Source organism: Pinus tabuliformis, chromosome 5_2 (assembly GCF_031772625.1).
Source record: "Pinus tabuliformis cultivar Carrire ecotype Pingquan chromosome 5_2, CPIR1, whole genome shotgun sequence".
Classification (NCBI taxonomy): Eukaryota; Viridiplantae; Streptophyta; class Pinopsida; order Pinales; family Pinaceae; genus Pinus; species Pinus tabuliformis.
Window position 1 is genome coordinate 398,115,692 of NC_142306.1, and position 14,180 is coordinate 398,129,871.

Below are 14,180 nucleotides of genomic sequence, written 5' to 3' on the forward strand. Positions count from 1 at the left end.
TAACAACAAACTCTTCATGGAAAGGGAATCGATATCATTAATAAATATTTATAATATATTAATTTTAAAATATTTAAATAAATATCACTCAACATCAAATATTCAAGGGTTCTTTAGAAAAATGGTCTAAATATGTTTCCCAATATCATTAAGGGAAAAATAAATAACTAGGAAATGATTCCTTCAAATATTCCTTCTCCGACTCACACATTTTCAATGAGATAATTTTACTAAAGCTAAACCAAATGAAAAAATCATTTGAAATAAATAAGTTTCTAGGAAAATATTCACACAATATTCATTTCATGGTGTATAAGCATATATATGACCTGCAAAATCATTAACCAAGTTAAACAATTCCTTTGTCAAAGACTCCTACATATTCAACCACATAAATTTACATAAAATAGATCAAATGACACTGAAACAAAGTATATTTTTTTATATAAAAAATATATATACGTCCCAATAGGACCATGTTTCCCACACAAAGTGAAATTAAAAACAACATCCTTTATAAACAAAAATTAATTAAAAACATATTTTCTACAAATCTAATTTTAATTTAATTATTAACGATCAATTTAAACAAAGTAAAACGACACTGTAATATATAGAAAAATTTCCTATCATACTCATACATTCTATGAAAATAAAATCATAGGATTTAATTCACAATAAAAATAAATTCCACAAACTCTAGACTTAAAGACAAATGAATCAGCTGAAACCACATATTTTTTCTCTTATTTAAATTTTTTAATAAACAATTGAAACAAAGTAGAACCCACTTGTCCTCTTCCTTATTCATAAAAATTATATGTGGAAAACAAAAAGAGATTTAAAGCTTCAAAAAACCCAAACTTTAACCTCACATTGGAATGCTTTGAGGATAAATTCATGGTTCTCTCCATAGGAGTTAGGCCATAGAAATTCATGAGAAAAGATGAGATATGCTAGCTCAAAAATCCAATTTGCAATAAATGAGAACAAGAATATTACTTAAGATAATAAATAAATAAAAAATGTGTATGAATATATTGTGAAATACAGTTGAAGGTTGCAAATAGGCCCTCCCCAATTCCATCCCTTTGTCTCTCTCTCTCTCTCTCTCTCTCTCTCTCTCTCTCTCTCTCTCTTACTCTCTATAACTCTTGCTCTCTCTCACTCCCGCTATATCTCTCTCACAGTATCTCTCAATCTCTCTCTCTATGAATATTACTATGTCTCTCTCTCACTCTAATATTATATCATTCTCTATCTCTCTCTCTCTGTCAATATCTCACCCTCTTATTCCTTTTCTTACTCTATCTCTTCGGCCCTCTCCCTCTCTCTCTCTCTCTCTCTCTCTCTCTCTCTCTCTCTCTCTCTCTCTCTCTATCTCTCTCTCTCTCTCTCTCTCTCCTTTTCTACTTCTCCTCCCTTCCCCCTCTCCCTATCTCTCTTCCCCTATTTCTCTCTCTCGTTCCCTTTTTACTTCCTCCTCCCTTCCCCCCTCTCCTTCAATCTCTTTCCCTCCCTCTCTTCATCTCCCTCTCTCTCTCTCTCTTACCTGATCTCTATCACATTATTTCCTTCTCACTCTCTCTTTGTAAAGCTATTCCCCTATTTCCCTCCCTCTCCTCTCTCTCTCACTCTTATTCTCATTGCCTCTCTCTCATTTTTCAGAAACTCTAGACTTAAAGACAAATGAATCAACTGAAACCCATATTTCTTTTCTTCTAATTTAATTTTTTCAATAGTTGATTAAAATAAAGAAGAAACCACTTGTTCTCTTCCTTATTTGTAAAACTTATATGTGGAAAACAGAAAAATATTTTTAAGCTTCAAGAAAACCAAACATTAACCTTACACTAGAATGCTTTGAGGATAAATTCGTGGTTCTCTCCATGGGAGTTAGGCCATAGAAATTCAAGAGCAAAGATGAGATATGCTAGCTCAAAAATCAAATTTGCAGTAAATGAGAATGAGAATATTACTTAAGATAATAAATAAATACAAAATGTGTATGACTATATTGTGAAAGAAAGTTGAAGGTCACAAATAGGCCCTCCCTCATTCCATCTCTCTCTCTCTCTCTCTCTCTCTCTCTCTTTCTCTCTCTATAGATATATATATATATATATATATATATATATATATATATATATATATATATATATATATATATATATATATATATATATATATATGTTGCTCTCTCTCTCTGTCAATCTCTCACCCTCATATTCCTTTTCTTACTCTCTCTTCCACCCTATCCCTCCCTCTCTTCCCCTCTGTCCCTTGTTGGGTTGTGTTATATTCTTTCCATGACTAGCCCAAGTAGTTAACTGGGGGTTAGAGGGGGGGAGGTCACAGGGGGTTTGAGGTGTACTCATAACCCCACATTATGGGGTCCGGGGTAGCGCCCCAGAAAATTTTGGTTTTGGACCCTATGTTAGGTTGAACCACCTATGGTTTTGTGAATGATTTTCGCACATGTTTTTTGGACGCGATGGTTTTTGGTCCATGGTTTCGGACGCGAAGGTTTTCAGTCCATGGTATTGGATGCTTTGACATGTATAAATATGTATTGTAACATTGAAAGGAATATAATGAAAAATCAAGTTGGTAGTCCCAGTTTTGGGATCTAGGGGAAATCTCTGTGTATATGTGTTTTATGTGTTATGCTCTCACATTGTTTATTTTATGTGTTTTAGAATTCATATGCAGGTAATTTCTGTATGGGATTAAAACCTACATTTGGTATCTGAGAAATTTTCTTTTCAAGGGGACGCCTTTGTTGCTGAGGGGTTTTGCTCAAGCCTGTGGTAGATCCTGTTCAGTGGGAGATCTGCGAGATTGATTCTGGTGGTGAAAGAAGATGGCGAGCAGTGGAAAGATAGAGATCGAGAAATTTAATGGTTAGAGTTTTGAGTTGTGTAAACTCAAGATGGAGGATTTGTTGGTGGATAAAGATCAGTGGATCACAATAGATCCAGGTACTAAACCAACGGGACTATTCGATGAAGAATAGAAAAAGTTGGATTGGAAGGCAAAGAGCACAATATGATTGTGTGTCTCAGATTCAGTATTGTTGAATGTATCTGGGGAAGCTACGGCGAAGGCTTTGTGGGACAAGTTAGGGAGTTTGTACCAATCTAAGTCTCTCGTGAATAAACTGTTCTAGTGAAAAAAGTTGTATAACCTAAGGATGAAAGATGGAGACTCGGTGACAAAGCATCTGAACGCATTTAATACTGTGGTAAGTTAGTTAGCATCTGTTGATATTCAAATTTTAGATGAATATAAGTGCATCAGTTTGATGTGTTCTCTACCAGATTCGTGGGATAGTCTGGTTATTGCAATAGGTAGCAATGCAACTGCCTTGCAGTTTGATGAAATAGTCTCAGCCTTGTTGACGGAGGAGATGAGATAGGAAAATATGAAGAGCTAGAATGGTGATGCCTTGGCTATACGAGAACGGTCCTAGAACATAAACAAAAATAAGTCATAGAGTGGGAGATCTAAATCTAGAGGGAGATCTAAATCTCTAGGAAAACCTGTAAAGGTGGTGTGCTGGAAATGCAAAAAGGAAGGGCACTTCAAAAGGGACTGTAAATCTAAAGCTCCTAACAAAGGAAAGGGATCTGATGATGCTCCTTCTACAGAGGCGAAAACCACCTCAAATGAAGGTGGGGATGTGTACTTGGCTTCTTCAAGTACACATGTAGATCATGAGGCATGGTTTATTAGCTCGGGTGCATCCTTTCACTTCACTACCCATAGAGAGTGGTTCTGCGAGTATGAGAAATATGGTGGTGGTGATGTCTTCTTAGGGGATGATAGGAAGGCTAGAATCGTTGGTCATGGAAAATTAAAGTTGAAATTTCAAGGTGGAAGGGTTAGAACGCTTCCAGGTGTTCTACATATTCCTACATTAGCCAGAAATATGATTTCTGTAAGCAAGTTGGATGATGCAGGTGTAAAAATAGTGTTCGAGAAGGGGTCTGCAAGATGGTTCGGGGAGCACTGGTATTGATACAGGGAGTTCGGATTGGAACTCTGTACAAGCTACAAGGTAGCACTGTTATTGATGGGTGCAACAGTTCCGTGGTTCCTGAAAGTGGAGTAGAAAATCTAGTGGCCTCTGGTGAAAAGACCATGCTATGGAATCAAAGGCTTGGACATATTGATGATAAGGGCCTTCGAATACTTCATGGTAAAGGTATGGTAGAAGGTATGAGTAATAGCTCTCTAGATTTTGATTTCTGTGAAAATTCTGTATACGGGAAGCAGAATCGGGTGAGTTTCCCTTCTGGTGGCAAGAGGGCGAAACATATATTAGAGCTGGTGCACAGTGATGTGTTTGGACCTGTGAAGGTTCCATCACTGGGTAAGTCTGTGTACTATGTATCATTTATAGATGACATCTCAAGGAATACACGGATATATTTCCTTAACAAGAAATCTGAAGTCTTTGATAGGTTTAAAGAATTTAAGGCTCTAGTGGAAAAGCAGACAGAGAAGAAGATAAAGGTGCTGAGGATAGATAATGGTGGAGAGATTTGCAGTAAGGATATTAAAGAATTATGTAAGAAGTGTGGTATAGCATGATAGAAGACTACTCCATATACACCTCAGCAAAATGGAGTTGCAAAAATAATGAATAAGATGTTGATGAAAAGGGCAAGAAGCATGCTCAGTGGTGTTGGGATAGGAGAGGAATTCTAATCAGAGGCGGTGGATACTGCATGTTACTCGGTCAACAAGTCACCTTCATCGGCATTGGAGGATAAGACTCCATAAGAGGTATGGACTGGTAAGAAACCCTTTCTTTCACATCTGAGGGTATTTGTATGTGATGCATATGTACATGTTCCAAAGGAGAAACAAACCAAGTTGGATAGTAAATCTGAAAAGTGCATCTTTATTGGGTATAAGGATGGTTTAAAGGGCTATAAGCTTTGGAACCCAATCACACAGAAGGTTGTGTACAACTGATATGTGGTGTTTAGAGAGGTAAAATATGTTATTAAACATGAAGTCCAAACAAAGGAACCTGAGAAGATAGAGTTTGAGCTTAAGGAGGAAGAATCAGACTCTACAACAGAGGAGGAATCAAAAGATGAAGAGCCACAAACTCCGGGTGTGAGAAGATCAGTTTGAGAAAGGAGGTAGCCAGAAAGGTATAGTCCATCTGCTTTTTGTTCAAATTTTTCTTTATCTGTTACTGATGATGATCCCAGAACTGTGAAGGAAGCAGTGGATTGAGAGGATCGAAAACTCTGGAAAGAGGCCATGGTTGATGAAATGGCATATTTTCACAAAAATGAGGTTTGGGATCTGGTGGAGTTTCTGGCTGGAAGGAAACCCATTGACAGAAAATGGGTGTTCAAAAAGAAGACAAATGCAGAAGGAAAAGTGGATAAATACAAAGCTCGATTGGTAGTAAAAGGTTATTCCTAGGTGCCGGGAATTGATTTTGGTGATATTTTTTCTCCTGTTGCCAAGGTAACTTCTATTAGATTACTTCTATCTATTGTTGCTGCTTTTGATTTTGAGGTAGAACAGATGGACGTGAAGACAACATTTCTTCACGAGGATCTGGAAGAGGAAATATACATGAAGCAACTTGAAGGCTTTGCGGTGAAGGGTAAGAAAGAACTGGTATGCAAGTTAAAGAAGTCACCAAGGATTAAAATAGTCACCAAGGATGTGGTATCAGAAATTTGATACATTTATACAGGGACTTGGCTTCACCATAAGCAAAGTAGATCACTATGTGTATTTTAAATTAATTGGTGACCATGTTATTTATCTGGTCTTGTATGTGGATGATATGTCGCTGGGTGGAAATGACAAAGACATTATCCAGGATTTGAAGACCCAATTGTCCTCCAAATTCGACATGAAAGATCTTGGCGCTACAAACTATATTTTGGGCATGGAAATTAAAAGATATCGGGCAAAGAAGAAGCTCTGGTTAAACCAGAGGAGTTATGTTGAGACAATACTGCAGAGGTTTAATGTGCAGGATAGTAAACCGGTGAAGGTTCATATTCCTGTAGGTGTGAGGTTATCTGCTGAAAAGTGTCCCAAGACACAAGAAGAGGAAGAGGACATGTCTCGTGTTCCATATGCAAGTGCAAGCGGTAGCCTGATGTATGCAATGGTGTTTACTAGACCATACATTGCACCTGCAATGGGAGTATTGAGCAGGTTTATGTGAAAACCAGGAAAGGAGCATTAGACAATAGTGAAGCGGGTTTTCAGGTATTTGCGTGGCACTAGTGATTATGGTTTTTTCTACCAAGGGAGACTAGAATTGGATAGAGTGTTGGATATTCGTGGCTTTGTTGATGTATACTAGGCTAGAGATCTTGATCAGAGAAGATCTACAAGTGGGTATGCGTTTAACCAATTTGGAGGTGCAATTAGTTGGATGAGTAAGAAACAATTTGTATTGGCACTATCAACTACAGAGGCAGAATACATGGCAGCCACTCATGTAAGCAAGGAAGCAGTTTGGCTGCAGAGATTGTGTTCAAGTATGGGGTTAGTACAGGAAGCTATAATTATAGACTGTGATAGCCAAAATGCAATTTTCTTCGGAAAGAACCCTGCATATCATTCAAAGACAAAGCACATTGATGTTCAGTATCACTTTGTGAGGGATATGATAGAAGACAAAAAGGTGTTGTTGGTAAAGGTGGACACTTTGAAGAATACTACAGATGCATTTACAAAATCTGTGAGCTTTGAGAAGTTCTCTTAGTGTAGAGAAACAATGGGTGTTTTAGGGATAGATAAATGACTAAGCTCTCTTGTGGACCCCTGTGGAAAGAAAACAACAAGTGGGAGAATGTTGGGTTGTGTTATATTCTTTCCATGACTAGCCCACGTAGTTAACTGGGGGTTAGAGTGGGGGAGGTTACAGGGGTTTTGAGGTGTACCTATAACCCCACTTTATGGGATCCGGGGCACCGCCCTAGAAAATTTTGGTTTTGGACCCTATGTTAGGTTGGGCAGACCCACCTATGGTTTTGTGCATGATTTTCACACATGTTTTTTGGACACGATGGTTTTCGGTCCATGGTTTTGGACACGATGGTTTTCAGTCCATGGTATTGGATGCTTCAACATGTATAAATATGTATTGGAACATTGAAAGGAATATAATGAAAAATCAAGCTAGTAGTCCCAGTTTTGGGATCCAGGGAAAATCTCTATGTATATGTGTTTTATGTGTTATGCTCTTGCATTGTTTATTTTATGTGTTTTATAATTCGTATGTAGGTAATTTCTATATGGGGTTAAAACCTACATCCCTCTCTCTCTCTCTCCCCCTTTCGACTTCCTCCTCCCTTCCCACCTCTCCCTATCTCTCTCTCTCTCTCTCGCTCCCTTTCTACTTCCTTCTCCCTTTCCCCCTCTCCTCCTCTCCCTTTCCCTCTCTCTCCCCCCCCCCCCTCTCTCTCTCTCTATCTTACTTGATATCCCTCCCTATCTCCCTCTCTCCCCCATTTTCTTATCTCACTTACTCTCCCTCACTCTTTCTATTTCCCTCTCTTACTATCTCCCATTCTTGCTCTTTCTCGCTCTCAGAATATATCTCTCACACAATATCTCTCACATTATTTCCTTCTCACTGTCTCTATGTAAAGTGATTTCCCTCTTTCCCTCCCTCTCCTCTCTCTCTCACTCTTATTCTCTCTCACACTGTCATTCTCATTGCCTCTCTCTCTAATTTTCACTGCATCTCTCCCTCTCTCACCCTCTGCCACTTTCAATCTTTCTTTCCTTCTCTCTCCTATCCCTCTCTATCTCCCTCCTCCTTGCACACTCTCCCTATATCTCATGTTATCTCCCTCTGTCTCTCACTCATCCTCTCTCTCTCTCTTGATATCGCCCTCCTCTCTCTCCCCTCTCCCTCTCCTTGTGTTGCCCTCTCTCTCCCCTTTTCTCTATGTCTCTTGCACTCCTTCCCTCTCTCTCTTTATCCATTTTTTTCTCTTAATAAATGTCTCTCTCTTCCTCTCTCTTATTTTTTCTCATCCTTCCTCTCATTCTCTCTCCCCTGCCTCACCTACCCCTCCCCCCAACTCTCTCTCTGCCTGAACATCTATTTTAGTTTCTCAGACTCTCTCTCTATCACTCTCTGTCCCATTCTCCCCTCTCCCTCTATCTCTCGGTATGTCACCATCGCTCCATCCGTCCCTCCCTCTATCCCTCCTGAGCTCAAAGATCCCTTCGACCCTCCCTCTCTCCCACATAATCCTAAAACTTAAATCTTAAATATAATTAGGAACCCTGACTTCACTTAACAATACTTAGCATTAAGTGAAACTATTTCTTTTAGCAAAAATATATGGTGAAAATATACAATTTTATATACCTTATAAACATGAAATCTATTTTACAATATTAATAAAATAATCACAACACATTATGCCATTTAAAGTGCAATTTAATAAGTTAAAACTACAGACATACATTCTAAAAATAAAAACATACATTCTAGCATTTAAAAAAAAAAACATTGTAACATTAGTATTTTTAATAAAATAATAACAGCCATATGATATTTAAATGCATGTGAAATAAATATACATTTCCATATTTAAAAAGAGAAAAATTTACATAAAAATGATAACCATTCTAAATTAAATATTAAATTCATATTTCCTTACAACAAAAATATGTATTTCATCATAAACAACTGAATGGAGTTGAATGTAGTTTTCTAGTGAAGAACAAATATATGTTTTTTATATATATAGACAAGTAAATAATGAGAAATATGTATAATGACAAGTAATTTCATTTTATATATATATAAAAGTGGCCATAAGAGAATTTTGGATTTTTTTCGTTAAATATTTTCATATTAAAAAACAATAATAATAGTTTAATGGAAAAAACAAAACGAATGGAGCATCTCATGATAATAAAATAGACGGGGTTAAACAAAATGAAACTGAAAAAAATAATAATAGTTTAATGAAAAGAACAAAACGAATACAAAATCTCGATATAAAAAAAGAGACAGAGTTAAACAAAACAAAACTAAAAATAATAATGGAGAAACTATTTAATCCTGTAACAAGGTGCAGATATGTACTCCATTTCTAAAAAAAATTTAGTAAAGTCTAGGGACGGTATCTACAACTCGGGCCATGGTGCAATCTTATTTGGTCTGGTTTGAGACTTTCCCACTGAGAAGAGGATGCATGGAATGAGGTTTTCAATGACAGAAAGCATTGGAGTAAGATATGTCAAGGTTCTAAGTAGCAACAATTTGAAATGAAACTTTCCTACCCTAGGATTTATTGAATGAGCAACGACGACGATGACATAAGAGGTTGATATCAGACCGAAATAGAATCCTCCATGAAACACTGAAGAAATTAACACTGATGAACAACACTATAGAAATTAAAGGACTTGGGTTTTGATGGATTCAGAGAGTGGAGAAGAACAATGAATAAGAATGAGTAATAATAAAATGTACCTCGAACTAAATCTATGTCTATCACTTCTAAAGGAAACATTAGTAACCTGAAATACTTCAAAAAGTCCAATATTAGAAGTTTTCATCCTTTCATCCAACTATTTGATGTGGAATTTGTGGCCATTATACCACATAGTCTCATAGTGTTTTAATTTTTTAATGTCGCTCGTGTAAAAAATGCATTCTTAATTGATAAAAATATTTATACCTAGAATTTATGCAAATTAAGAAAAAATCACACCATACAAATCAATATAATATTAAAAAACTAAATAGTATGGGTGTACATGCTACCCTATTTATGTTTTAAACCAGTTTATAAATCAATTTGATTCTTTGTATTATTGGTATCTCTCCCCCGTTCAACTTGATTAATCAATGCAGTGACACCATGGAATGATAAGTTACCATAAATTTATCCTTTCCATCATTCAATCCATACAATCATCCAATCAATGTTGTTTTCAATGTACAAATGTAATGCATCCCACTCTCAACCAATTATATTAAAATAAAAAATTAACATATAATTAGTTACAAGAGTATACCTTCATAATAATGGATTATGTAGAAAGGCTAAAAGTTAAATACACACCATGTAGATAAAAAAAAAATGTGTTTTAAATTTGCACCATCTTCTTACATGTCACAATCCTCGTTCCACCTTTCCCCAATAGGGGCTCCACTTAAGATGGTCGAGATTTAATCACTAATTAAGATACAAATAGACATGCAAGTAATGCACTTATATAGCCTCCCATTGGAGCTTAAAAACATCATCAAGTGAGGCTCAAGGAGGTGCCTTCCACTAATTCAACCTTAATTTTAATTACGGATGGGTGGCCTAACACCCCCAACCATGCAACAAATGTGAATTTATGCTAATTGATCAGAGGAATTTTTATTTTTTGCAATAGGATGATATGGGTGGCGGTAGATATGTGGGTTCAAGCATGGAACCTCTAGCTTTGCATGCTCGAACTGGGGATCAACTAAGCATTAATATGGGAAATATTACCTTCTATAAAATTTTATATAAGGTTTTACGATAGTCAAGTTTCCGTGGTAAAAGGTGAGCCTAGTGTCATTCCAAGCTTGTCCATTCAAATCACCTCTTTCACTCTTTTAAAGAAATTTCCTTTTGGTTTTATAATGTTATGTGGTAGAAAAAACAGTGCTCTTGATCAAATGCTACACACTAGAGAAACAACGAGATGTGCTAAGTTTTCTTCTACAAAAAGGGGTATTTCAATGTTTTATACATCACTAAGCTAAGTTAACAATCTATGTATTGATGTCATCAACTCTCTATTAATCTCTATGGGGGCTAGCAACTACCATAATTCTCCAGTCTTGGCCTTATTCTTAACTAACCATGGATATTTTCTCTTTCATTTTCTTGATCAACATTACGACTATTTATGAGGTTTTGGATTAGTCATGGGTTTATTTTTTCGTGATGGGGCCAATTTTGTTAGTGGGTGGACTAGAATACAAAGGTTCATCTAGCAGCATTGGGTTGTACTTTTTTTAGGAGGACCTTGAGTTTTCATTGTTTCGACTGAGGGTTGGGTGTGCTTATCCTCTCAAGTTGCGAATGTTATCTCTGACCCCATGTATATGTTTATGATGTACATATTTTGGTTATGAGCATATTCTATCTAGGTGTATTGATATGTATTTTTGTGGAAATAGTTTTTTGGTTTGTAGGAAGTATTGTTATATATCTTTAAGTGCAATTCTTTGTCAATGAGGTAGATCTAGAAGTGGAATTACAAAAAGGTTTCAACAAGGAAGACATCTTGTGGTATATTTAGGGCATGGCGGGACCCTAGACCCCATTCTAGCCCACACCCTTGGAATCAAGGACTTAGTTCTTCATAATACAACCTTATTAGTCAATTGAGACATATCACCCGACCTATGGAGAAACTCAACAAAGACCGACATGAAGATAGGAATAAAACCATTAGTTTCATGAATGATTTGGAAAGAAACGATTCACATATGCTTAATTGTTTGGCTAGCACGCAAAGGGGACAATGACTCTTATAACATAAATTGGATCACTTTGAAGGGATACTCGCTATATGGAGAAGCACATCCACTGTGACATTAGTCCTCCTCCATCACCAAGATCTAGACTAGAGCATCATGTCCCTGTGAATTCATATGATTTGTAAAGGTAGCTAGTTACAGCTTGATCTTGAAGGTCTTCTAATATAATGTGTCGTTTAGGTTCTAGTTAAAAATTTATTTTTGGTAATTGCCTATATTTTTTGGTAATTAGCTACTGGCCAACAAATATGGTATGGGTGAGGACAATATGATCCTAGAAAATTTTATAAACTGATGTAATCTTTTGATATAATGAATGTTCTTAAATTAAAAAAAAAAGAAGGAAAAAAACATGTATAGCCATGCAAGAGAGATCACTAGTTTATAAAGAATGATACATGTGAACAATTTAAATGACCAAACAGTTGAATTCAATGACATAAATAGGGGGCTACATTTTTTAAAAACAATCATTATATTAGAGAATGATAAGAAATTAAATGGTGAAATGTTTTCTATTATATTTTACTTGAAATTTGCAAAAGTATAAAAAAATCATAAGTATTTCAAAAAATAATATAGATATATGGATTGACTCATTATAGGCAATTGCAAGTTAGATTAGTATAACATAATTAAAGAAGGATGCATTCTCAATATATAATTTATACTTTCAACTATTTTTGGATTCATATATATACTTTTATAATGTTAATACATAAAATTGGATTCAAAATTTTAAATAAATTATAATGAAAACAAGATAATTGAAAACCAGTTTCAACAATCACATTAACATTCTCATAAAATTTATAATTTGATTTATGTTTTTAAGAAATTTTTATTCAAATAATTTTGTAGACTAAACATTTTTTTTTGGAAGCTTATAAAAATATGGCACTAAAATATAAAAAAATCCCTTGCACTCTTATGAAACCAAGATATAGACTAACAAGCATCTATCATATATAGGAACTGGCCAATTTCTAGTTTCATTTATGTCATTTTTTTTATAAAAACTTCCCAAAATCTAGTATCAATAAATGGAATTAAATATTTAACTTTATTGATTACATGACTGGTGCTCTACATCCCCGTATAAGGGAGATGTGTAAGTACTAGATGCTAGATTTAAGTATTCTCTCAAGGGTATATTTTTTGTCTCTGTCTAAAACATATTTTTTCAAACCTTTAGCTACATATGTGATGATTTCAATCGATGAATTGTAACATTAATGTGCATAGTTTCATATTCATAGAGCTATTAATAGAAATAAGATATACCATCATTGAAAATATAGAAGATCCTTGTTGAGATATAGAGAAGTTCTTAAAAATTGTTTTGCGAGATAGTAACTTATTTACTAGTCTTTTAAATTCATACTACTATGCTTGATTCCACCAAGACTAACAAAAATCACAATTTTATGAGCGGTGTCAAACTCCTAGGAAACTGTGGATCTTTGAAATCAATCGTCACTAATTATGTGTTGTCATCAGATATCCACCCGCTAGTAATAAAAGTTGCAGAGGGAGAGAGTGTATCAATCATATATCTATATGTAATGGATAAAACTGTAGAAGGATGAACAGAGAGGTAAACATGCATCTTGGCCTAGATTATGCAATGTAGGGATTGTTTGAGGTAATGAAAGTTAATTGTTGCTCTCTTGTTTTAAACTATTCATAAATCTAGTTTAGTTGAAATGTCGACATAAAAATTAGATTGCTACCCCTTTTTAGCAGATGAATTTTGTGTTCAAATATATTTATATTAGTAAAAAATAATATAATACAAAACAAAACCTTTTATTGTACGCCTCTTATCTAAAACAATTAACATCTACATTTTCAATGCTTTTGATGAAGATTAGGTAAAGAAAATGTCTTCTTAGTTATTTATGTTGTTCTTTCAACTATAATTTTGATCATTTACTTCAATCCAAAAGTCATGAGTATTTTAGAAATTATAATTTAAAATAATAAAATATAAATTTAAACATTTATCAATGTTATTTAAAACTAAACAAAATTATCTAAAATTTCATAGTAGTTATTGCATTTTGGTCACCATCAAATCATGTGGGGAAAAGAAATATGTGGAACATTTATTTCTATGTATTATTATTAATCATCTTATTTATATGATTTTATCTGATAAAAACAATTATATTCAACACCCTTAGCATTATCGTAATTATATACAATTAACATTAAATGTTAGGAGAAAAAATTCATTCCTTATAAACATCTATTCATTCCCTATAATACATCTCTCCAGTTGCAAAAATTTCCTCACATTTTGCATCGACAAAAGAGGCTTGAGCCTTTGAAATATTTGATTTGGATTAAAGATAGATCTAGTTTTGTTCACCTACACAATAAACTACCTTGTGTTGCTTATAAAGTTTTAGTGGAAAGGAAAAAAAACAAAGTTGTTAAAAAAGACAAATTCCAAAACAAATGTAAAATGGCAACAACAAACTCTTCATTGAAAGGGAATTGATATTATTACTAAATATTTGTAATATATTCATTTTAAAATATTTAAATAAATTTTACTCAACATCAAATCTTAGAGTGTTCTTTACAAAAATGGCCTAAATATGTTTACACAAATATCATTGAG